Here is a 24,029-nt window from a genome sequence, read left to right as displayed (position 1 = left end):
TCTTCTGACACACACTCCCTTGTCAAAATGCCAGTGTCAGACTTTCTTGAAACACGTCTTCTGTTACCAAATCAATTCTGAGGCATTTGTTACAGCTTCCATATACATAGAAACATACATAGAAAATCGATGCAGGAGTAGGTTATTCAAGCTTGCTCCACCATTCATTATGATCATGGCTGATCATCAAGTTCAATACTTTGTTCCCGCCTTCCCCCAGCTCCAAGTGCTACATCTAATTCCTTCTTGAAATTACACAATGTTTTGACCTCAACTACTTTCTGTGATAGTGAATTTCACAGATTCAGCACTCTCTGGGTGAAGACATTTCTCCTCACCTCAGTCCTAAAAGGTTTACCCCTTATCCTCAAACTATAATCCCTTGTTCTGGACACCCCCCATCACTGGGAACATTCTTTAAGAATCTACCCTGTCTAATCGTATCAGAATTTTGTGCTTTTATATGAGTATCCCTATCACTTTTCTAAACTCCAATGAATATAATCCTAACCAATTTAGTCTTTCCTCATGTGACAGTCCTGCCATCCCAGAAATCAGCCTGGTAAATCTTCGCTGACTCCCTCCACAGCAAGAACATCCTTCCTCAGATAAGGACACCAAAACTGCACACAATACTCCAGGTGTGGCCTCACCAATGCCCTATACAATTGCAGTAAAATATCCCGATTCCTATGCTCAAATCATCCTGCTATGAAGGCCAATATACCTTCTTTACTGCCTGCTGTACCTGGATGCTTCCTTTCAGCGACTAATGCACATGGCCACCAAGGTCTCACTGAGTATCCACCTCTCTCAATTTACACCATTCAAATAATAATCTGCCTTCCTATTCTTGCTGCCGAAGTGGATAACCTCCCATTCATTCACATTATACTGAATCTGCCATGCATTTGCCCACTCACTTTGCTTGTCCAAATCCCGCTGAAGCATCTCTGCATCCTCCTCACAGCTCACCCTCCCACCCAACTTTGTATCATCTGAAAATTTGGAGATAATACATTTAGTTCCTTCGTCCAAACCATTACAGAATCACAGACTACTACAGTGATGAAGAGGCCCTTCGGCCCATTGAGTCTGCACTGATGCATGAAAGGCCCTGACCTGCCCACCTAATCCCACTTGCCAGCAATTGGCCCGTGGCCTGGAATGTTAAAACGTGCCAAGTCCTCATCCAGGTACTTTTTAAAAATTGTGAGGCATCCCGTCTCTGCCATCCTCCCAGGCAGTACATTCCAAACCGTCATCACTCTCTGGGTAAAACAGTTTTTCCTCAAATCCCTCCTAAACCTCTCAGCCCTCACTTTGAACTTGTTTCCCCTCGTAACTGACCCTTCAACTAAGGGAAACAGCTGCTCCCTATCCACCCTGTCTATGCCCCTCATAATCTTGTATACCAAGGGATCTACTATTTCTAAGGCCACTTCCTTAACGACTTTGTAATGAAGATTGTCAGGGCCTGGAGATTTATCCACCTTCAATTCCATTAATTTCCCTAAAACCATTTCTCTACTAATACTGATTCCTTCAGCTCCTCACTAGTTTTTCAGATCTTCCGGTACATCATTCAGTGTCTTCCTTTGTGAAGACAGAAGCAAAGTGCAAATTTAGTTCCTCAGCCATTTCTTTGTTCCCCATTATGAATGTCCCCGTTTTTGACTGTAAGGGGCCTACATTAGTCTTTGTCAATCTTTTTCTCTTTACTTACCTGTAGAAACTTTGACAGCCAGTTTTTATGTTCCCCGCTAGCTGACTTTCATATTGTACTTTCCCATTCTTAATTAATCCTTTGGTCTGCCTTTGCTGAATTTTTAACTGTTCCCAATCCTCAGGTCTATTGCTTTTTCTTGCTTATGAATGGACTTGACTGGCTCACTCTTCAAAAATATTGACAAAAAACTTAAACGGCTGAATGTCCTCCTTTAATGCTGTAATCTGAGATTCTATTGTGTACACCTTGCCTGCAAGAGAAAGGTTAGAATGTCAGTGATTGTATAGCACTGTGTTTGAGTTAGGTGCATGCCATTGCTGAATAGCTGGATGTATGTGGAGGCAGTAGGAAGTGTGCGTAAGGCTGGCATCATTGGTAGATATGTGATGGTGAGGTGGAGTATCTGAATGTTAGGTGAGAACCCTGAGTGCTAGGGAGTGCTGTCAGTTGAGTGGTGGGCATATGGTGTGTAGAGCAGTGTGAGAGGTTGGTATGGTGAGTCAGAGATGTCACATGAAGATTCATTCACTTACCTTGACCACCCACGTGAGGTCATTGGACATCTTGTGGCACTGCTGCCAGGTCTACAGATCTAGACTCTGGACGTTAACCTCATTGACTGTCTGCTCCCACTCATTTCTTGGTGTGATGGTTAAGGGCCTCCTGGCTCTCCCACCCAAGCATATAAATCCTGTATTTCTAGTTGACAGTAGTACAGTGATCTTGAATAAGAATCTTTTTGATTAACAAAAATAATAAATGCATTGGAACCATTCGGATTATACTGAAAACATATTTTCTCAGTACCTCCGTGTATGTCTATGCAAGTAAAAGAGCCAGAAGAAATTGGTTCCATCACAAGATAAAATTCCAATTTCACTGCACACTCAGATTGACAGAATACTGGACTATAAAAAAATTACATTTCATATTTTACAGTGACTGACAGGACCAAAAATTCCTTTATGAGGCAGAATGATTAAGTTGATGTTGCATTATAATCGTGATAATTTAAACTTAATATTTACCCTAAACGTGTCTGATTTTTCAAGACATACTGGGCGGGATTCTCTCAACCCGGGGCCAGGCCGGAGAATCCCCGCGACCGGTGCGAATCGCGCCCCGCCGCCAGCACGCGATTTTCCGCCATTGGTGCCAGAGTGGTTGGCACGGCGCCGGTCGGGGCCTCTTCACGAGGCCCCCCCCTGCCGATTCTCGGCCTGGGATGGGCTGAGCAGCCATCGTAAAAAAGCCAGGTCCCGCCGGCGCTGTCCACACCTGCTGTCAGCCGGCGGGAACTCGGCGTGGAAGGGTCGGGGGGCGGCCTGTTGGGGGGGGGATAGGGGTCCGACCACCAGGGGGGGTGGGTCTCTGATGTGTACTGGCCTGCGATCGGGGCCCACCGATCGGCGGGACGGCCTCTCTGGCTGGGTGCCTCCTTTCTTCCGCACCGACCCCTGTAGCCCTGCGCCATGTTGCGTCGGGGTCGACGCGTTGAAGGGAGCCACTGCGCATGCGTGTGTTGGCGCCAGTGCCACTGCGCATGCACGGATCCAGCGGCGCCCAGTTGATGCCGGGATCAGCAGCTGGAGTGGCGAGAACCGCTCCAGTGCCGTGCTGGCCCCCTGTAGGGGCCAGAATTGCTGATCCTGAGGCCGTGTTGACGCCGTCGAGAAATGTGACGGTGTTTCCGATGCCGTCAACACAGCCTCAGGATCACTAAATCCCGCCCACTATATTTTACTTTTATTGTGATCTTTTTCTAATTTGCTGAACCATAACATACCATTTTCAGCATCTCACAGACCATCTTTTCCTTCTCGCTCTACAGAATGCTTTCTTATTCTGACCATTATATTTAGTATTCATTTGATTATAATGGGACTCTATCCTGCTCTTTAACTGATCTTTATCATCCCACCTGCACATATGTCTCAGGACCTACTTGGTTTGGGTTCTTTCCACTCTCGACTATGACATTTTTCTTTATAGATTTTCATAGCATTTGGATAATGGTGTGGGGAGCAACAAGTCTCTCTCCGCCCCCCCCGCCCCCCCGGCTGTTTTTGTGGCATCAAACCTGTCTTGGGAAGAGATGTGGTTCACAGTACCTCAGAGGAGTCATGAAACATAGTTTTCTTTGATCCAATTAGGGACTGGTTTAGCACAGTGGACTAAACAGCTGGCTTGTAATGCAGAACAAGACCAGCAGCGCGGGTTCAATTCCTGTACCGGCCTCCCGAAACAGGTGCCCGAATGTGGCGACTAGGAGCTTTTCACAGTAGCTTCATTGAAGCCAACTTGTAACAATAAGCTATTATTGTTATTATTATTATTATTATTATTATTATTAATAATAATTCATGGGATTTGGGTGTTGCTGGCGAGGCCAGCATTTATTATTCCATCTGTAATTGCCCTTGAGAAGTTGGTGGTAAGCAGCTTTCTTTAACTGTTGAAGTCCATGTGATGTATGTACACCCACCATGTTGTGACGCGAGTTCCAGGATTTTGACCCAACGACAGTGGAGGAATGGTAATGTACTTCCAAGTCAGGATGGCGAGTGACTTGGAAGGGGGGACTTCCAGGTTCCTTTGTGTCTGCTGCCCTTGTCATTCTAAATGGTAGCAGTCGTGGGTTTAGGAGATACTGTCTAAAGGAGCCGATGTGAGTTCCTGCAGTGCATCTTGTTGATGGTTACACACTGCTGCCACTGTGCATCGGTGGTGGAGGGAGTGAGTATTTGTGGAGGAAATGCTAATCAAGTGGACTGCTTTGTCCTGGATAGTTTTGAGTGTTGTTGGAGCAGCACTCATCCAGGTAAGTGGAGAGTCCAGTTTCAGGTACCTTATAACTGGTAAGTTTAAAAGTTTGTATTCATGTCACCCATATCCTCATACCATGTTCCCTCGATGCCTACCATTTATTTTCCATGCCCCAAATACACCTTTCGTAATGAGGTCAGCTGGAGAAACATGGCAATCTGAACTGCCTCATGTTCTCAACTCAAACCTTCCCACCTCACTTCCCTAGACGATCGAGTGATTTTTGTTTGTTTTGTCCAAATGTTTTCTTTGGTAGTCTTTGGATGTTCTGTTGTGTATTCCAGAATTCAATATTCTTATTCAAACTTTCTTGTTCCTTGCTTATTTTATTCTTTGCATTAATTCTTAAGCATTAGGCATGGAGGGTATTCTAACATGTTTGCATGAAGTTCAATTAGCAAACATTATGGCTGGAATTTTCCGATCGTTCATGCCAGTGGGATCATCCGGTAACACGAATGGCGCACTCCTGCCGCAGTTTTCTCGGCGGTGATGGATGCATTCAATGGGAAATCCCGTTGACAATGGTGGGGACCAGAAGGTCCATCCGCTGGCCAATGGCAGGCCGCCTCCTCTGCTGAGAAACACATGGCAGGTTGCACAGTAAGTCCTGCCGTATATATCTTTTTTACATGTAACTTTCATACACATGGTCCATTCAATCATTTGTTTTGCTTTGTGATGTTTTCTACAAAAAATAAACTATTGGCGTCTGTGAGAGATGATGAAATTGCAGCCTCAGAACCTAAGAGGTCAGATGAGAGGTTTCCTCCCACAAGTCCCGAAAGACGTGCTATTAGGTAATTTAGACATTCTGAATTCTCCCTCTGTGTACCCAAACAGGTGCCGGAATGTGGCGACTATGGACTTTTCACAGTGACTTCATTGCAGTGTTAATGTAAGCCTACTTGTGACAATAAAGATTATTAAATTAAATAGGAAGGATAAAAACGTATTGGAGTGCAGAAGAGAGTTCCAGGATGAGAAACCTTTGATATGAGGATAAATTGGAGAGGTTGGGACTGTTCTCCTCGGAAAGAAGAAAGCTAAGAAGAGATTTGTTGGCGATGTTCAAAATCATGAGAGCTGGACGAAGTAAATAGTTAGAAACTGTTCCTGCTCGTAAAAGGATCAAGAATGAAAGGGCACAGGTTTAAAGTGATTTGCAAAAGAAGCAAATGTGGTGTGAGATAAAGGGTGGGATTCTCCGGCCACGGACCCCTGGCGACCGGAGAATCCCGCCCGACGTCAAGGGATTTTTCCATTGTTAGCGTCTCGCTCGTGGCGTTCTTGCAGCAGGCAAAGCATGTAAAAAAGGCAATATCACAATAATCATGGGGGACGTCAATATGCAGGTGGACTGGGAAAATCAGGTTGGTAGTGAATCCCAAGAAAAGGAATTTGTGGAATGTTTAAGAGATTTTTTGGGGGAGCAGCTTGTGGTAGAGCCCACTAGGGAACAGGCAATTCTAGATTTGGTGATGTGTAATGAGCCAGACTTGATTAAGGATCTTAAGGTGAAGGAACCCTTGGGGAGCAGTGACCACAATATGATCGAATTTACCCTGCAGTTTGAGAGGGAGAAGCTGCAATCAGATGTAACGGTATTATATTAAATAAGGGTAACTACAGAAGACATGAGGGAGGAGCTGGCCAGGGTTGATTGGAAAAGGAGCCTAGCAGGGAAGACAGTGGGACAGCAATGGCAGGAGTTTTGGGGTTATTCGGGAGGCACAGCAGAAATTCATCCCAAGGAGGAGGAAACATGCTAAGGGAGGACAAGGCATCCATGGTTGATGAGGGAAGTCAAGGACAGCATAAAAGCAAAAGAGAAAGCATACAATGTGGCGAGAATTAGCGAGAAGCCAGAGGATTGGGGAGCCGTTAAAAGCAATAAGGAGAGAGTAGATGAAATATGAGTGCATCGCGGAGTACTAGGAAGTGCATGATAAAATAGGACTGAGTCAGCACGGCTTTGTCAAAGGGAGGTCATGTCTGACAAATCTGTTACAGTTCTTTGAGGAGGTGACAAGGAAGTTAGACAAAGGAGAATCAGTGGATGTGATTTATTTAGATTTCCAGAATGCCTTTGACAAGGTGCCGTATAGGAGATTGTTAAATAAGTTAAGAACCCATGGTGTTAAGAGTAAGATCCTGGCATGGATAGAAGATTGGCTGAGTGGCAAAAGGCAGAGAGTGGGGATAAAAGGGTCTTTTTCAGCATGGCAGCTGGTGACTAGTGTTGTACCTTAGGTGTCTGTGCTGGGATCACAACTTTTCACAATATACATTAATGATCTGGAACCCAAGACACTGTTGCTAAGTTTGCAGATGATACCATTGAGGGACAGGTAGTGTTGAGGAAGCAAGGGGGCTGCAGAAGGATTTGGACAGGCTCGGAGAGTGGGCAAGTCTGAAAACACGCACGAACGGGCAAGTCTGAAAACACGCACGAACAGACTCAAAAACAGCTTCTTCCCCACTATCACCAGACTCCTAAATGACCCTCTTATGGACTGATTTCATTAACACTACACCCTGTATGCTTCATCCGATGCCAGTGCTTATGTAGTTACATTGTATATGTTGTGTTGCCCTATTATGTATTTTCTTTTATTCCCTTTTCTTCCCATGTACTTAATGATCTGTTGAGCTGCTCGCAGAAAAATACTTTTCACTGTACCTCGGTACACGTGACAATAAACAAATCCAATCCAATCCAATCCAATCCAATGAAGTGGTAGATGAAATACAATGTGGAAAAGTGTGAGGTTATGCACTTTGGAAGGAGGAATTTTGACACGGACTATTTTCTGAATGGGAAAATCCTTAGGAAATCAGAAGCAGAAAGGGACTTGGGAGTCCTAGTTCACGATTCTCTTAAGGTTAAAGTGCAGGTTCAGTCGGCAGTTAGGAAGGCAAATGCAATGTTAGCATTTATGTCAAGAGGGCTAGAATACAAGACCAGAGATGTACTTCTGAGGCTATATGAGGCTCTGGTTAGACCCCATTTGGAGTATTATGAGAAGTTTTGTGCCCCGTATCCAAGGAACAATGTGCTGGTCTTGGGAAGGGTCCAGAGAAGATTCACTAGAATGATCCCTGGAATGAAGAGCTTGTCGCATGAGGAACGGTTGAGGACTCTGGGTCTGTACTCGTTGGAGTTTAGAAGGATTAGGGGGGATCTTATTGAAACTTACAGGATACTGTGAGGCCTGGATGGAGTGGACGTGGAGAGGAAAAACTAGAAGCAGAGGACACAATCTCAGACTAAAGGGACAATCCTTTAAAACAGAGATGAGGAGGAATTTCTTCAGCCAGAGGGTGGTGAATCTGTGGAAATCTTTGCCGCAGAAAGCTGTCGAGGCCAAATCACTAAGTGTCCCAGAGATGGATAGGTCCTTGATTAATAAGGGTATCAGGGGTTATGCGGAGAAGGCAGGAGAATGGGGATGAGAATAATATCAGCCATGATTGAATGGCGGAGCAGACTCGATAGGCCGAGTGCATCTATGTCTTATGGGGTGGTAGAATCCAGCCCAAGCTTTCCCCACAGATGGTTCAAGTCAAGAATGCACTGCCTGGATGTGTGGTGGAGACATGTTCAATTGAGGCATTCAAGAGGCATTAGATGATTGTTTCTATATAGGTAATAAGTAATGTGCAGGAGTATGTGGGAAAGGCAGGGCAATGGCACTAAGTCATGATGCTCATTTGGAGAGCCAGTACACACATGATGGTGTTAATGGCCTCCTTCAGCACCATAACAATCCTGTGATTTTGTGATTCTGAAAGCCCATTTGTATGTTGGACTTCTAATGTATGCTGCAAAGTATTAATCTTAATATTCTGAAATCTTTTTGGAATTTTATAATATTGGGGAAATTAATTAAATTACCACCTGTTAATTTGATTCCATCTGTGTGTATTTTGGCTGGCAATACTTTTACTAATTAAAGTAGGTGGCTAGATTTGCTAGATAAACCCTGTGGATCTTGCAATATTACTGTTTTGATGCAATGCAACTGGTAGGTGTTTATTTTGATAATTCTGGGACCATATAAATGCTATCTACCTTAGAGCAGGAAATGAGTAAAACAAAAACCTTTATCTTTTACTCAAATATTTGAAAAAATTTACAGAATTTATCCGGCATTACTAAACTTTGTGTTAATTATCATAACACTTGCAAGACCTGTGTATAAGGAAATCAGTGCAGTAAACTGAACAAGCATTTTTGTTTAATTTACATTTTTCATCAGCACAAACTTTTGAGAAATGGAATTTGGAACTTGTTAATCAGCCATTTAGGATGATTGAGACCGAGGGTGCGATCTAACGACCGCGTTGCACTTGAACAGATGCGCGACATGGTCGGTAGACCTTGCGAGGTGTCACGATCAGGATCCCACCCATAATGAGCGTGACCAAGCCTCGCTCGTTTAAATCGGTTTAAAACCCACTTAGACGTGCTGACCCAGGATCTACCGGCCTCACAGTATCTACCTGCATCCCCAGGGGAACTTCAAAGCATACATAGAAAATAGAAGCAGGAGGTGGCCATTCAGCCCTTCGAGTCTGCACTGCTTTTCATTCTGGCCTGTTGTCGATTCAGCGAAGGTTTAGCGAATAGTTTCATAAAGGTGACTGCATTGTTAATGCCGCATACTAGACGGTCTCGCAACATTTCCTGCACACGAAGCCTCCTCCACCTGCATCTATTCCGTGCACACACACACACCACTGCCGCATCTTCTCTGCATTCACATCCCAGTAGCAGTATAGCATATTTGGGAGTGTCAGCCACCCCACCTGCTGTTGTCTCCATTAAAAAAAACGCTCTAGAGCCACGGCGTCTTTCTAGCCCCTGCAAATGCTGACATTAACCTGTCCAATTTTCGGAAGAACGCCTTTGGCAAGAATATCGGGAGGGACTGAAGACATAGAATCTCTGTGGGTAGAGTTGAGGAATCGCAAAGGTAAAAAGATCCTGATGGGAGTTATGTACAGGCCCCCTAGCAGTAGTCAGGATGTGGGGCAGAAAATAAATCAGGAGATAGAAAAGGCATGTTAAAAAGGCAATATTACAATAATCATGGGGGACTTCAATATGCAGGTGGTCTGGGAAGTGGATCCCAAGAGAAGGAATTTGTGGCAGATGGTTTCTTGGAGTAGCTTGTGACAGAGCCTACTAGGGAACAGGCAAATCTAGATTTTGTGATGTGTAATGAGGCAAACTTGATTAGGGAGCTTAAGGTGAAATCAAATGGCGAGGAAATGCCTGCCCCACCCACCTTTCTTAACCTTACCTGATCCTTCACCCGCAGGTGTGCCTCCTGCAGAAAAACTACCTCCGCCTTGAAACTTTTCAGGTGCGCAAACGCCCGCGATCGCTTCGCCGGACAATTCAACACCCGCACATTCCAAACCAGTATCGTCGACCAGGGGTTTCTGACCTCTCTCTTCTCCAGACCGCACCGCCCCCCCACAACCATCCCAATCCATCGCAAATCTATCCCTGCCCCAATCCCCTTTCTTGACCAGGCCCACTCAAAATGGCACCCCCTCCTTTCTTCCTGCCTTCACCCAACAAGCTACTTGCATCATGAGCACACGCCAACCTCTCTCAAACTACCCAACCGTACCCTCCCGGCTACCTGTCACAGCCCCCTCCCCCACACTGCTTTCGTTCACCAGCATCTCTGTTAGCGTGATACAAAGGCCCCCATCCACACCGTGCAAACTGCCCCATAATGCCTCTCCACTCTTCACAGCTTCCCTGTCCAGTACCCTCCTGCCCTGAACCCTCATCTTCTCCCTGCCGACAGGAGAAAGATACTCAGGACTCGGAACCATTCCCCCGCCGACCATAATAAAATACCCAAACTGCCAACATGTGCAAAAAACAAAACAAATATTGTACAAACATACGAAAAACCAAGAAATGCCCACCATTAACTCTCCTCCAAACCATGCTCCTTAATAAAATAATTTGCTTCCTCTGGGGTCGCAAAATAGCATTCCTTCCCCTTAAAAGCCACCCAGAATTTGGCTGGGTACAACATCCCTTGTTCCGAAAAGCACCGCTTTGACTCGGTTGAAACCCGCCGCTACTTAGCCTGGTCGGCCCCAATGTCCTGATCTATTCTAATCTGCTGTCCCTCCCAACTGCAGTCGCGCGTTGTCCTCACTCATCTCAGAATCTTCTCTTTCTCCTGCAATTTATGCATTTGGGCTATCATCGCTTGTGGCAGCTCCCCAACTCTCGGCCTCTGCCATAGTGATCGGTGTGCCCTTCCACCTCTGGGACCCTCTCGCAGGGCCTCTTATCAACCAGCTTCGCAAACTCGTTCCCTCCACTCCCTCCGGCAGTCCCACAATTCTTAAATTCTACCGTTGGGACCGATTCTTCTGATCATCCACCTTTACCTTCAACTCCTTACAGGCCGCTCCCGCCGCTGCCTTATTTGATTTCTGCCGGGTGTGGCAGCCCACCAACATTTCACTTCGAAGGAAAATTCAATTCCCATGATTTATTTTGCGCAATCCTTAACAAAAGCGCCCATTAACCAGGCAGAGTAGGTGAAAACCAAAGCCTCCAAGCAGCAGCCACCTTGTGTGCGACCGATCAGCTCATGGCCGACACTGGAAGTCCAACTCTTTTAAATATAGCAATGATATAGTTACCACATCTAATTTCAATGAAACTGTAACACTCTTTCTTCTTATTCTCCTTTGACTCAAGCTACCTTTGACTCAAGCTACATCTAACGTGTTGGAAGAACAGGACATTCTAATTGTGACCTCCCCTCTAGTAGTTAATGCCCCTGCTTGGTTGACCTGACTAAAGACGCTTATAAGCTTAAGAAACCAGAGACACCAATGTTCAAGGAACCTAGAGATTGAATGCTAGTTGAAACCAGTAACTGAATTGTTGCTACTATTTAGACAATCATTTATTAATTTTTTAAAAGAAAACCTGGCCTTTTCACTTTAAGCCTCCAAAATGGAACTCAGAATTGTTACAGTGCTGAAGGGAGGCCATTTGACTCATCGTGTCTGCACCAGTTCTCCAAATGAGCATCACGGCTTAGTATCATTCTCCTGCTTTTTCCCTGTAACCCTGCACATTACATCTATTGAAGAAATCACCTAATGCCCTCTTGAATGCCTTGATTGAATCCGCCTCCTCCACACTTCCAAGGCAGTGCGTTCCAGACCTGAATCACTCATTGTGTAGAATCTTTTTTTCTCACGTCACATTTGCTTCTTTTGCAAATCATGTGAAACCCGTCCCTTCTTATTCTTCATCCTTTTATGAGCTGGAACAATTTCTCCCTGTCTACTCTATCCAACCCCCTTATGATTTTGACCATCTCTATCAAATCTTCTCTTGTTCTTCTTCTCTTCAAGGAGAACAGTCCCAACTCTTCAATCTATTCTCATAACTGAAATTTCCCGTCCCTGGAACCATTCTTGCAAACCTCTTCAGCACTCTCTCCAATGTGTTTGCATCCTATTGTGTGGCACCCAGAACTGTACACAATATTCCAGCTGAGATCTAACTAGTGACTTGTATAAGTTCAGTATTAGCTCCTTGCTCTTTTACTCTTTGCCCGTATTAATACAACCCAGAACACTCTATGCTTTTTCCTAACTCTCCATGTCTTTTTTACTAAAATGCATCACCTCACACTTCTCTGCATTGAACTTCATCTGCCACCTATCTGTCCACTCTACCAACTTGTCTATGTGTTTTTGAAGTTCTGCACTGTTCTCGTCACAGTTTACAACACTTCAAGTTTTGTGTCATCTGCAAACTTTGAAATTGTCTCCAGCAAACCAGGATCGAGAGCATTAATATATATATCAAGAAGAGCAAAGGTCTCAATTCCAATCCCCAGGGAACACCGCTACAAACCTTCCTTCAGCCTGAAAAATATCTATTGACCATTATTCTCTGCTTCCTATTATTCATATTATTCCTTGTGTCTGAATAAAGCTCGTAGTCTTACAGTTGAAGTAGATGCTTTATTGTGTGAGTTTGTTCTCTCTCCATGCTTATACTATATGTTACATCTGAGCTGCCTGTCTGTATCTTGCTCACCAGCTGCGGTTCCTGTATAGAGTGCCCCTTGACTTCCTGTTTTGTCTATTATAGACATCTCTGGTGCTCCCTCTGGTGGTTACTTAGTTGTAGTGTATTTACATTAACCCCTTGTGTATATACAGTGATGCATATCACTACATCCTCTCTTTTTTCTTTTAACATATTTTCTGTACTTTGTTAAAGAAAATTGTACTAGACAGGTAGATAAATGATGATATGTACAAGTTGTGATGATATTGATGATTATACAAAGCCAATTAATATTTATGAGTCCAATCTTAATAAAAAATGTATGAGTCCAACTTTATGAATTTATTCGGTTGAGTTTTTTTTTCTGTTGTTGATGTGGTGATGTTGATATTGTAATTTCTTTGTGAATGTCATCAGTGTTCTTGTGTTTAGGTAACCAACAAGTCATCACGAGGTGTTTGAATGGTCGAACCACTGATGTTGACTGACATGGACTTTATTCTGTGCTTATGGTATCGATTTAGTGTGTCATCTGCCTTGAAAGCTGGTGTGCTTGTTTATTCTGGAGCAAATGTGAATTCATGAGATTCGTTGTCATGCCATGGTATGTTTGTACTCTTGGTATGTTGTACAGGTCATTGTTTCATTGTTGGTGTTTCTGTCATTTCTGTCTTTGTTTTTTTCGTTGTTCTTGTTATTGTTTATGTCATGCTTGTTGTTTCTGTTGTTTCCGTTGTTGTTCTTGTTGTTTTTGTCGTGCTTGTTGTTGCTGTTGTCTCTTATGCTTCTTGTGGTTGTTTTTGTTCTTGTAGTTTTTGTTGTGCTTGTAGTTTTTGTTCTTGTTCTTGTTGTGGTTTTTGTTTTTCTTGTTGCGCTCAATGACTGTTCCGTGTGGATAATTTGAGTCATTCTCAAAGTTATTGGTGTCGGTGTCCTTTGTGGTGATGTTTCATTGGCCGTTTCTTCTTGAGGATTGTGAGAATGATCTGATGTGGCATTGATCTTGGTGACATCAGTCATTTGTGGTGGATTTGATTCCCCTTCTTTGATTCCTTGGTGCTCCTGGAGTCATTTCTGGTTGATCTGCTTCATCTTTGATCTCTTGGTGCTCCTTTTTTGGAGTCAACGTCGTCAAGATTTCAGTTTCTTGTGGGTTGTCAAGAGTGGATGAGGTTTTAATTGATGCGGTCTCACTGGACTCGAGAGTACTTTTACCTTGATTGTTGAGTGCTTCTGTGCAGGCGAGCTGAGATCTGTCAGTCTCGCTGTGATCTTGCAGATCGTGTATGCTGCCTGTGATCACTGTGTCACTATTCGTACATACAGTGGTTGGACATGCGTCGTTTTCTTGTTGTTCATGTTTCCTGGGTAGACTTTCATAGACGTTTTGTTCTCGTGAACTGGGTAGACTTTCATAGTCTGTTTCTGGTTGCTCAGATAAGATGGATAGACCTTCATGGTCTCGTGCATGCATGGATTTCGCTATGGAGTCTTTAGTTGCTTCCATTTTGGAGTCTGTCAACAAGCTCTCTGGAGGCTTGCGTCGCTCTCTGTGTGGAGTCTTACATCGCTCTCTGTGTGGAGTCATGCAGTGTTCTCTCTGCGGAGTCGATCTGTGCTCTCTGAACGGAGTCGTTCAGTACTCGCTGTGTGGCGTTGTTTTCTTCTTGGGTATTTGACAAAATGCTGTCATCCAATGTATCGATGATCTGCCATTGCATCATGGTATTGGATTCATCTACCATGAGGAGAGTCGTGTTGAGCTTTTCAACCGTGGCGCTGATGCTTTTATGATCATCATATCCGAATAACTCAGCCATGTCTGAGTAGTATTTTTCGATAAACAAATCATTTTTTTTGTTTCGGATGTGTTATTGTGCTCTTCATGTTCAATGAACAAATCATCTTCTTTGGTTTCGGATTTGTCATTGTGCTCTTCACTTAGGTGACGCAAACTGCTTGTTCCAGGGTGGTGCGAAGGTTATTTTCAACTGCTGGTTGTGCCTTTTGAGGTTGAATTTTTTTGGTTTTGTGCCTTTAAGAGTCTTGTTTGTGATTTTCGGGCATTTCCCCTTTAAGTGGGAGTGGTCTGAGTCTTCTGATGTCATGACGCTCGTCATGCAATGCAAAGAGTAGGAATCGATTATGCATGCGCAAATCGATTTCCCTTTCCTGTGTGCGGATCCATCTTCGAATTGTGTGCTCTTTTTGTTCAACTTGTTCAAGGTGTTCGAGCTACTTCTGACTGCGCATGCGCGGTCTATGATTTGCGTCCAAAACGTCTTTTTGCAATTGCACATGCGCGGCTGCGGTTTCCTGCGCATGCGCAGACCCAGATTTGAGTCTTTTGTTCCCCCGGCAGTTTAAAATGTGCTGAGACGCCATTTTAACTTCTTTAGTCCCGTGGAGAAGAACTTTCTCTGTGTTCTTTCTAGGTAAAGACTTAATGTTTTTTTTTATCGCGATCTGCACTTTTCAATCGCGATTTCCAGCGTTAAACCTTTCTGTTCTGATAATGATTGTTTGAGTTTCGCATCACTCATCCCCTGTGCAATTTGGTCTCCGAGCATTGAATGTCTCAAAGCAGCATTGTTACTGGTGTTACAGTGATCTTCAAATTTTTTTGAGTATTACTTCTAATTTGGTGTTGTCTTCACCTTTCAAGTAATTAAAGCAGTTATGGATTTCTCTAGCTTCATTTCCTGCTCGTAGCAGTGCTATTTTCGTTTCTTCTGAGGCCGTGCTCAAATCATTAGCTACAATATATAGTTTGAATGTTGTTTCAAAATTTTCCATCTATGACTTAAATTACCAGTTGTTTTCAGCTGCGGTGGAGTTCCAACGAGTTTCATCGACTCAGCGAAGTTTCCCCATGTACGAGTTTTCTTCTGTTTTGGATCTTGCTCTGTCTGCATCTTGTGTAATCTTCTAGTAAGCGTTCTGAAGTCTAGGATTCCTATATTATTATTGTATCCACATTGTTACTATTTCGTTGATTCCATGAACTCTGTGGGGCGCGATTCTCCGAACGGCCTTTTGGCCGCGCGAATCGCGCCACACCGCCGGGACGCCTTCACGGGTGGGCGCACATGGCGCCGCGCCGCACGGAGAATCGCCGCAAACGGCCGTCACGGCAATCCTCCGGCGGCACCGCGATTCTCCGGCCCGAAGGCTGTCCGAAAAAATCCGAGTCCCGCCGGCGCTGTTCTAACATGTTCTGGGCCGGCGGAACCTTGAGGTTGAAGGGTCCGGAGGCGGCCTGTGGGGGGCAAGGAGGAGGTCCAACCCCAGGGAGGCCCTCAGTAGTGGCCTGACCCGTGATCGGGGCCCACCGATCGGCGGTCCGGCCCCTCTGGCTGCGGACCTCTTTTATTCCGCGCCGGCTCCTGGATCCCTGCACTATTTGGCGCGGGGCAGGTGCGGGGATGACGGTCAGTGCGCATGCGCTAGTTGGCGCCGGCCCAACTGCACATGCGCGGACCCTACGACGCTGGGTCGACGCCGGGACCGGCAGCTGGAGCGGCATGAGCCGCTCCAGCGCCGTGCTGCGCCCCCCCCCAAGGACCTGAGAATCGGGTCTCAGAGCCGGCGTCGGAGTAAAGTACTCCCATATGGCGCCGGCACTCTGGCGCCGGACCAGAGAATCGCGGCCAACGTTTCTCACAAGTCTGTTATGTGGCACTGTATTGAATGCCTTCTGAAACGATGCACACCACAGAAACACCATTACCCTCATCTATCCTTTCTGTTACCTTCTCAAATACCTCCAGCAAGTTAAACACAATTTCTCCTTTAAAAATCCATGCTAGCTCTTCCTAATCAATCCACATTTTTCTACGTGACTGCTAATTCTATCCACATAATTGTTTCTTGAAGTTTGCCCACGACTGATGTTAAACTGACTGACCTGTAATTGCTGGGGCTTATCCTTACAGCCATTTTTGAATAATGAATAATTTCAGTCACTTATTAAGGAAAGAAAAACCTGCACAACCTCAGGATACCCAATACATTTTACAGCTTAATGAAATTAGGTTTTGACGTTCATGAGAGTGAGGTAGTTAATAACAAGTGGTGAATTTAAGGTTGGTGAGGTGCATCTGCATATGATGTAATGGTGATTACAGAGGATAGAATGTTTAATATCATGGGTACAAGGTAGTTAGGAAGATCGGGAACGGAAAATTGGTGACAGGGTAGCAGTTTTGAATAAAGAATATATTACAGAACTAGAAAGAGAGAATATCCTTGAAGAGTCATTTGATTGGAGTTAAGAAACAATAGAGGAGCTATTATGGTATAGATATGATGGTTGCGCAATGAATATTTTACTGACAAGTAATCCAGAGGTCTGGTCTAATGATCTGAAGATCATTAGAGGGGAGTTCACACCCCACCATGACAACTGGGAATTTAAATACAGTTAATTAAATAAAGCTGGAATAAAAAAAAGCTTGCAGTCATTATCAGTAATGTTGACCATGAAACTATTGGAGTTTTTCCAACAAACTCATCTGGTTCACTACCGCCATTTAGGGAAATAAAAGTGCTGTCCTCATGCGGTCTGACCTTTGTGCTTCCAGACCCAGAGCAATGTAGTGAACACTTAACTGCTTCTTCAAATTGCTTCACAATGACTCAGTTGTGTTAAACCATCACAGGAAAATATAATAAAACTAAAACAGGACGGACCACTTGGCATCGACCAAGGCACAGTCCATACAAAGGCAAACCCAGTGAAGTTAACCTTTAAAGACCTCGTCAATAACATCCTGTAACATGTGCCACAGTTTGGAGATCTGTCATGCGGACTGGACAAACGAGAGAGTAACCGTGGGTGTCCTCAATATTGACTCTGGCCCTCATGAAGTCTCATGGTATCGAGTTAAGCATGGGCAAAGAAAACTTCTGTAGATTGCCATCTGTTGCCCTACCTCAGCCGCTGAATAGTACCCCTCCATGTTGAACACTTGAGGAGAAATGCCTGAGCAATAAAGCGACAAGCTAAGTCAACATCCTGGAAGTAGTGCTGGAGGCTTGTGCTTAAGAACTAACTGGACCTCCAACCACAATATTGGCATCTAATTGAAAATGGGAAAGCTGTCCACAAAAAGTAGGATAAATCTAATTCTGCCAACTTCCTCTCAATTGTTGCAAAGTGACGGAAGGTTCTTTGACAGTTTAAAAAAAAAAATAATTTACAGGATGTGGGAGTCACTGGCTATGCCAGCATTTATTGCTCATCCGCAGTTCACTTCAGAAAGTGGCAGTGAGCTGCCTTCTTGAACAGCTACATTCCGAGGTGTAGGTGCATCCACAATGCCATTAGGTCGGGACTTCCAGGATTTTGACCCAACAACAATGAAGGAACGGAAATCTATTTCCAAGTCAGGGTGGTGAGTGACTTGAAGGGGTACCTCAGGTGGTCGTATTCTGGGGTATCTGCTTCTCTTGTCCTTCTAGATGGCAGTGGCCGAGTTTGAAAGGTGCTGCCTAAGGAACCTTGGTGAGTTCCTGCAGTACATCTTGTAGATGGTGCACATGGATGCCACTATTTGTTGGTGACGGAGGGATTGAATGTTTGTGGAATCAAGTGGGCTGCTTTGTGATGGATGGTGTAGCAATTCTTTTGTTGGAGCTGCACTCATCCAGGCAAGCAGTAATAAAACTAAGTACTCCATTGCACTACTGGCTTGAGCCTTGTTGATGGGGACAGACTTTGAGAGGGTCAGGAGGTGAGTTACTCTCCCTCAGAGTTACTCTCCCTCGTCTTTGGCCTGTTCTGGTAGCCACAGTATTTATATGGCATGTCCAGTTCAGTTTACAGTCAACGGTAACCCCAGGATGTTGATTATGGGGGATCAGCGATGGTAATGCCATTGAATGTCAAAGGGCGATGGTTAGATCCTCTCTTGTAGGAGATGGTCATTGCCTGGCACTTGTGTGGCACGAATGTAACTTGACACTTGTCAGCCCAAGCCTGGATATTGTCCAGGTCTTGCTGCATTTAAACATGAACTGCTACATTATCTGAGGAGTCGCGAATGGTGCTGAACATTGTTTAGTCATCCGCAAACATCCCCACTACTGACCTTATGGTGGAAGGAAGGTCATTGATGGAGCAACTCCTGCAGTGATGCCCCGATGCTGAGATGATTGACCTCCAACTACCACAACCATCTTCCTTTGTTTTTTTTTAAAGTATTTTTATTCAAACTTTTTCCATTTTATACATAACACCAAAGCAACTCATCCCACCCAAATAATACCTGAACTACAAACACCACCCCCAACTAACCCTCTCCCACTTAGCAACTAACAGTGACCATGGGCGAAATTCTCCCGAAACGGCGCGATGTCCGCCGACTGGCGCCCAAAACGGCGCCAATCAGATGGGCATCGAGCCGCCCCAAAGGTGCGGAATGCTCCGCATCTTTGGGGGCCGAGCCCCAACATTGAGGGGCTAGGCCGACGCCGGAGGAATTTCCACCCCGCCAGCTGGCGGAAACGGCATTTGTTGCCCCGCCAGCTGGCGCGGACATGTCGGGGCGGCGCATGCGCGGGAGCGTCAGCGGCCGCTGAAAGTTTCCCGCGCATGCGCAGTGGAGGGAGTCACTTCCGCCTCCGCCATGGTGGCGACCGTGGCGGAGGCGGAAGGGAAAGAGTGCCCCCACGGCACAGGCCCGCCCGCGGATCGGTGGGCCCCGATCGCGGGCCAGGCCACCGTGGGGGCACCCCCCGGGGTCAGATCGCCCCGCGCCCCACCCAGGACCCCGGAGCCCGCCCACGCCGCCTTGTCCCGCCGTTCAAAAGGTGGTTTAATCCACGCCGGCGGGACAGGCAATTTATCGGCGGGACTTCGGCCCATCCGGGCCGGAGAATCCAGCGGGGGGGACCCACCAACGCCCCCGCCGAATATCTGGTACCGGAGACTTCGGCAACCGGCGGGGGCGGGATTCATGGTAGCCCCCGGCGATTCTCCAACCCGGCGGAGGGTCGGAGAATGACGCCCCAGATCTTTGAAATACAGAATAAATAGCTGCCATGTCGTGTAAAATCCATCAATTGCTCCCCTCACTGTGAACTTGGTTTTATCTTTTATTTTTTTTTAAATTTAGAGCATCCAATTCCGTTTTTTCCAATTAAGGGGCAATTTAAAGTGGCCAATTTACCTACCCTGCACATCTTTTTGGGTTGTGGGGGTGACATCCATGCAGACACAGGGAGAATATACAAACTCCCCATGGACAGTGACCCGGGGCCAGGATCGAACCCAGGCCCTCAGCACCGTGAGGCAGTAGTGCTAACCACTGCCCCACCGTGCTGCCCTGTACTTGACCTTCTCATGGTCTACGAACTGCATCAGATCTTTCAGCCACTGGGTGGAGAAGCTGACCTCCATCCCATCAGCATTCGCCTCCGAACAATTAACGAGGCAAAGGCCAGGACAAGGGGCTCCTGCACCGATCTGCAGCTCCGGCAAGTCTGACACCCCAAATATGGCCATTTGTAAGGGACATGCTCTAGTTCAATTTTCAGAATCACCGACATGGTGCCAAGAAAGGAGACCCAGAATTCCACAAGCTTAGAGTACGACTAGAATATGGGCATGTGGTTGGCCGGACCCCCTCCACAGCGCTCGCACTTGGCCTCTACTCCCGCAAAAAAACGAAAACATCCTGGACCTAGTCAGATGAGCTCTGCACTCTACTTTAAGCGTCGCGGTAATAGCACAGTGGTTAGCACTGTTGCTTTACAGCTCCAGGGTCCCAAGTTCGATTCCTGGCTTGGGTCACTGTCTGTGTGGAGTCTGCACGTTCTCCCCGTGTCTGCGTGGGTTTCCTCCGGGTGCTCCGGTTTCCTCCCACAAGTCCCGAAAAACATGCTTGTTAGGTGAATTGAACATTCTGAATTCTCCCTCTGTGTAACCAAACAAGTATTGGAATGTGGCGACTAGGGGCTTTTCACAGTAACTTCATTGAAGTGTTAATGTAAGCCTACAGTAGCACCACTTCTGACTAAGCTGGCCATGTCCTGAGGACATAGCTGCCACACAGGGCTTCCAGCAGGTGGTGAGCAGATCAACAAAGGAGAAAAGAACTACTTGATCGCGTCCTAACCAACCTCTGTGTTGCAGATACAACTGTCCATTACAGTATTTGTAGGAGTGACCACAACACTGTCCTTATGGAGACAAGTTCTGAATTCACATAGTGGGCACTTTCAATCATGTTATGTGACATTACCATGGTGCTAAATGGGATATATTCAGAATAGATTTAGCAACTGACACTGTGGACCATCGACAGAAAAATTGCATTCAACCATAATCTGTAACTTAATGTCCTGGTGTGGTGGTGGACAATTAAATAACTAACTAGAGGAAGAGACCTTCACAAATAACCCCATACTTCATGACGGAGGGAGCCCAACCAATCAGTGTTAGAGATTAGGCTGAAGCATTTGCAAATCTTTTTAGCCAGAAGTGCTGCGTGAATGATCCATCTTAGACTTCTTGAGGTCCCCAGCATTATAGATGCCAATCCTCAGCAAATTCAATCAATTGCGTGTGGTATTACAAAACAGTTGAATGCCATGGATGCAGCAAAAGTAATAGACTCTGCCAAATCCTGTCTCTGGTACTGGAGACTTGTGCTTCAGAACGTTTTGTGCCACTAGCTAAGCTGTGCAAGCACATCTGCGACAGTGGCATCTTCCCCTCAGTTTAATCTTGATCTTCTCAAGAATTAAGAATTCCAGCAGGTCCCCCTGCCACGCCAGGGCACAGGGTGGAGAGATTGATCTCCGTCCCAACAGGATCCGCCTTCGGGCAATCAAAGAGGCGAAGGCTACAACATCTGCCTCCGCACCCGTTTCCAACCCCGGCTGGTCCGACACCCCGAATATGGCCTCCTGAGAGCCCGGGTCCAGTTTCACGTGCACCATTTTAGAGATTACCCTAAAAACCTCCTTCAAGTAATCCTCCATACAGACAGTATGGAGCAAACCTGGGACCTCGGTGCTGTGAGATGGCAGTGCTAACCACTGTGCCACCATGCTGCCCTCCATAGCACCTTTCTAATTCTGGCCACCTTCCCGCTGCATATGAACGAGGTAATCATCCCTTCAATCTCTCAAAAAAATGCCTTTGGCAAGAAAATCGGCAGGCATTGAAAAATAAACAGGAGACGCGGCAACATGTTCATTTTAACCTCCTGTACCTGACCTAAGGGGCTGTTTAGCACAGGGCTAAATCGCTGGCTTTGAAAGCAGCCCAAGGCAGGCCAGCAGCACGGTTCGATTCCCGTAACAGCCTCCCCGAACAGGCGCCGGTATGTGGCGACTAGGGGCTTTTCACAGTAACTTCATTTGAAACCTACTTATGACAATAAGCGATTTTCATTTCATTTCAGAGGGAGACCATGTCACCTTGCCAGATCAGCTTTCACCCTCCTCACTAAACTAGAAATGTTGTACCTAAGGAGCCCCCCCCCCCCCCCCCCCAATCCCGAGCAACCTGCACTCCCAGGTATCTAAAGTGAGACCCTGCCCTACGGAATGGCAGCCCCCCCACCCCCGATCGAGACACCACAAAATACTCACTCTTGTCTAGATTTAATTTGTACCCCGAGAAAGACCCAAACACCCAAAACAGCTTCAGTATTCCCCCTATTGACACACTCGGCTCCGACACATATATCAACAAGTCATTGGCATTTAAGGACCCCCTATGCTCTATCCCCCCCGCCCCGCACTATCCCTTTCCATACCCCTGAACTTCTTAATGCGATGGCCAACGGCTCAATCGTGAGTGCAAACAGCAGGGGGTTCAAAGGACACCCCGTCTTCTGCATAACTCCCATCTACCGCCAGCATCTCATCTATTACCCTATGACGCTCCAACCTCACCTCTTTGGCCACCCTAACCTTAAACGAGATCACCTCACCCCTCACCAACACCTTTACAACTACCCAGACAACTTCCTTAGATACCTCACCCGTGCAGTTCCACAGTTACGTTTTCAATTTTGTCACAGAACCCTCGGTCCCCCAACAGTCCCACATCTAATTTCCACCCCGGTCTCTGACCCACCCCATTCTCCAGTACCATATCCACCCAATGCGGAACATGATTTGATATTGCAATTGCCGAGTACTCTGACCCCTTAACCCCAGCCAGCAGCACCTTCCCCATCACAAAAAAGTCGATCCGCGAGTATACCTTATGGACCGCCGAGAAAACCGAGTACTCCCGCTCCCTCGGGTGCAGAAACCTCCAAGGGTCCACCCCTCCCATTTCCACCATTAGCCCAGTCAATGCCTTTGCCCCCCCTGACGGGACCAGCGAGCTCGGCCGTGACCTGTCCAACCTTGGCTCCTGCACCAAGTTCCAGTTAGGGGGCATGGGATACAGGGAAATTTGGCTGTCTGGATACAGAATTGGCTGGCCGAAAGAAGACAGCGAGTGGTAGTGGATGGAAAGTATTCCGCCTGGAGGTCGGTTACCAGTGGTGTCCCGCAAGGATCTGTTCTGAGACCTCTGCTCTTTGTGGTTTTTATAAATGACTTGGATGAGGAAGTGGAAGGGTGGGTTAGTAAGTTGTCGATGATACAAAGGTTGGGGGAGTTGTAGATAGTATTGAGGATTGTTACATGTTACAACAGGACATTGACAGGATGCAGAGCTGGGCTGAGAAGTGGCAGATGGAGTTCAACCTTGACAAATTTGAAGTGATTCATTTTGGAAGGTCGAATTTGAATGTTGAATACATGGTTAAAGGCAGCATTCTTGGAAGTTTGGAGAAACACAGGGACCTTGGGGTCCACGTACAAAGATCCCTCAAAGTTGCCACCCAGGTTGATAGGATTGTTAAGAAGGCGTATGGTGTGTTGGCTTTCATTACCGGGGGATTGAGTTTAAGAGCTGCGAGGTTTTGCTGCAGCTTTATAAAACCCAAGATATTGAGTCCAGTTCTGGTCGCCTCATTATAGGAAGGATGTGGATGCTTTGGAGAGGATTACAGAGGAGGTTTATCAGGATGCTGCCTGGACTGGAGGGCATGTCTTATGAAGAAAGGTTAAGGGAGCTAAGGCTTTTCTCACTAGAGCGAAGAAGGAAGATAGGTGACTTGATAGAGGTGTACAAGGTGATGAGAGGCATGGATAGAGTGGATAGCCAGAGACCTTTCCCCAGGTTCGAAATAGCTGTCACGAGGGGACATAATTTTAAGGTGATTGGAGGAAGGTACAGGGGAGCTGTCAGAGGTAGGTTCTTTCCACAGAGAGTGGTGGGTGTGTGGAATGCACTGCCAGCAGAGGTGGTGGAGTCAGAGTCATTAGGGACATTTAAGCGACTCTTAGACAGGCACATGGACAGCAGTAAATTGAAGGGGT

This window comes from Scyliorhinus torazame, chromosome 8 (genome assembly GCF_047496885.1).
Source record: "Scyliorhinus torazame isolate Kashiwa2021f chromosome 8, sScyTor2.1, whole genome shotgun sequence".
Taxonomy (NCBI): Eukaryota; Metazoa; Chordata; class Chondrichthyes; order Carcharhiniformes; family Scyliorhinidae; genus Scyliorhinus; species Scyliorhinus torazame.
Note: the sequence above shows the minus strand (reverse complement) of the source record.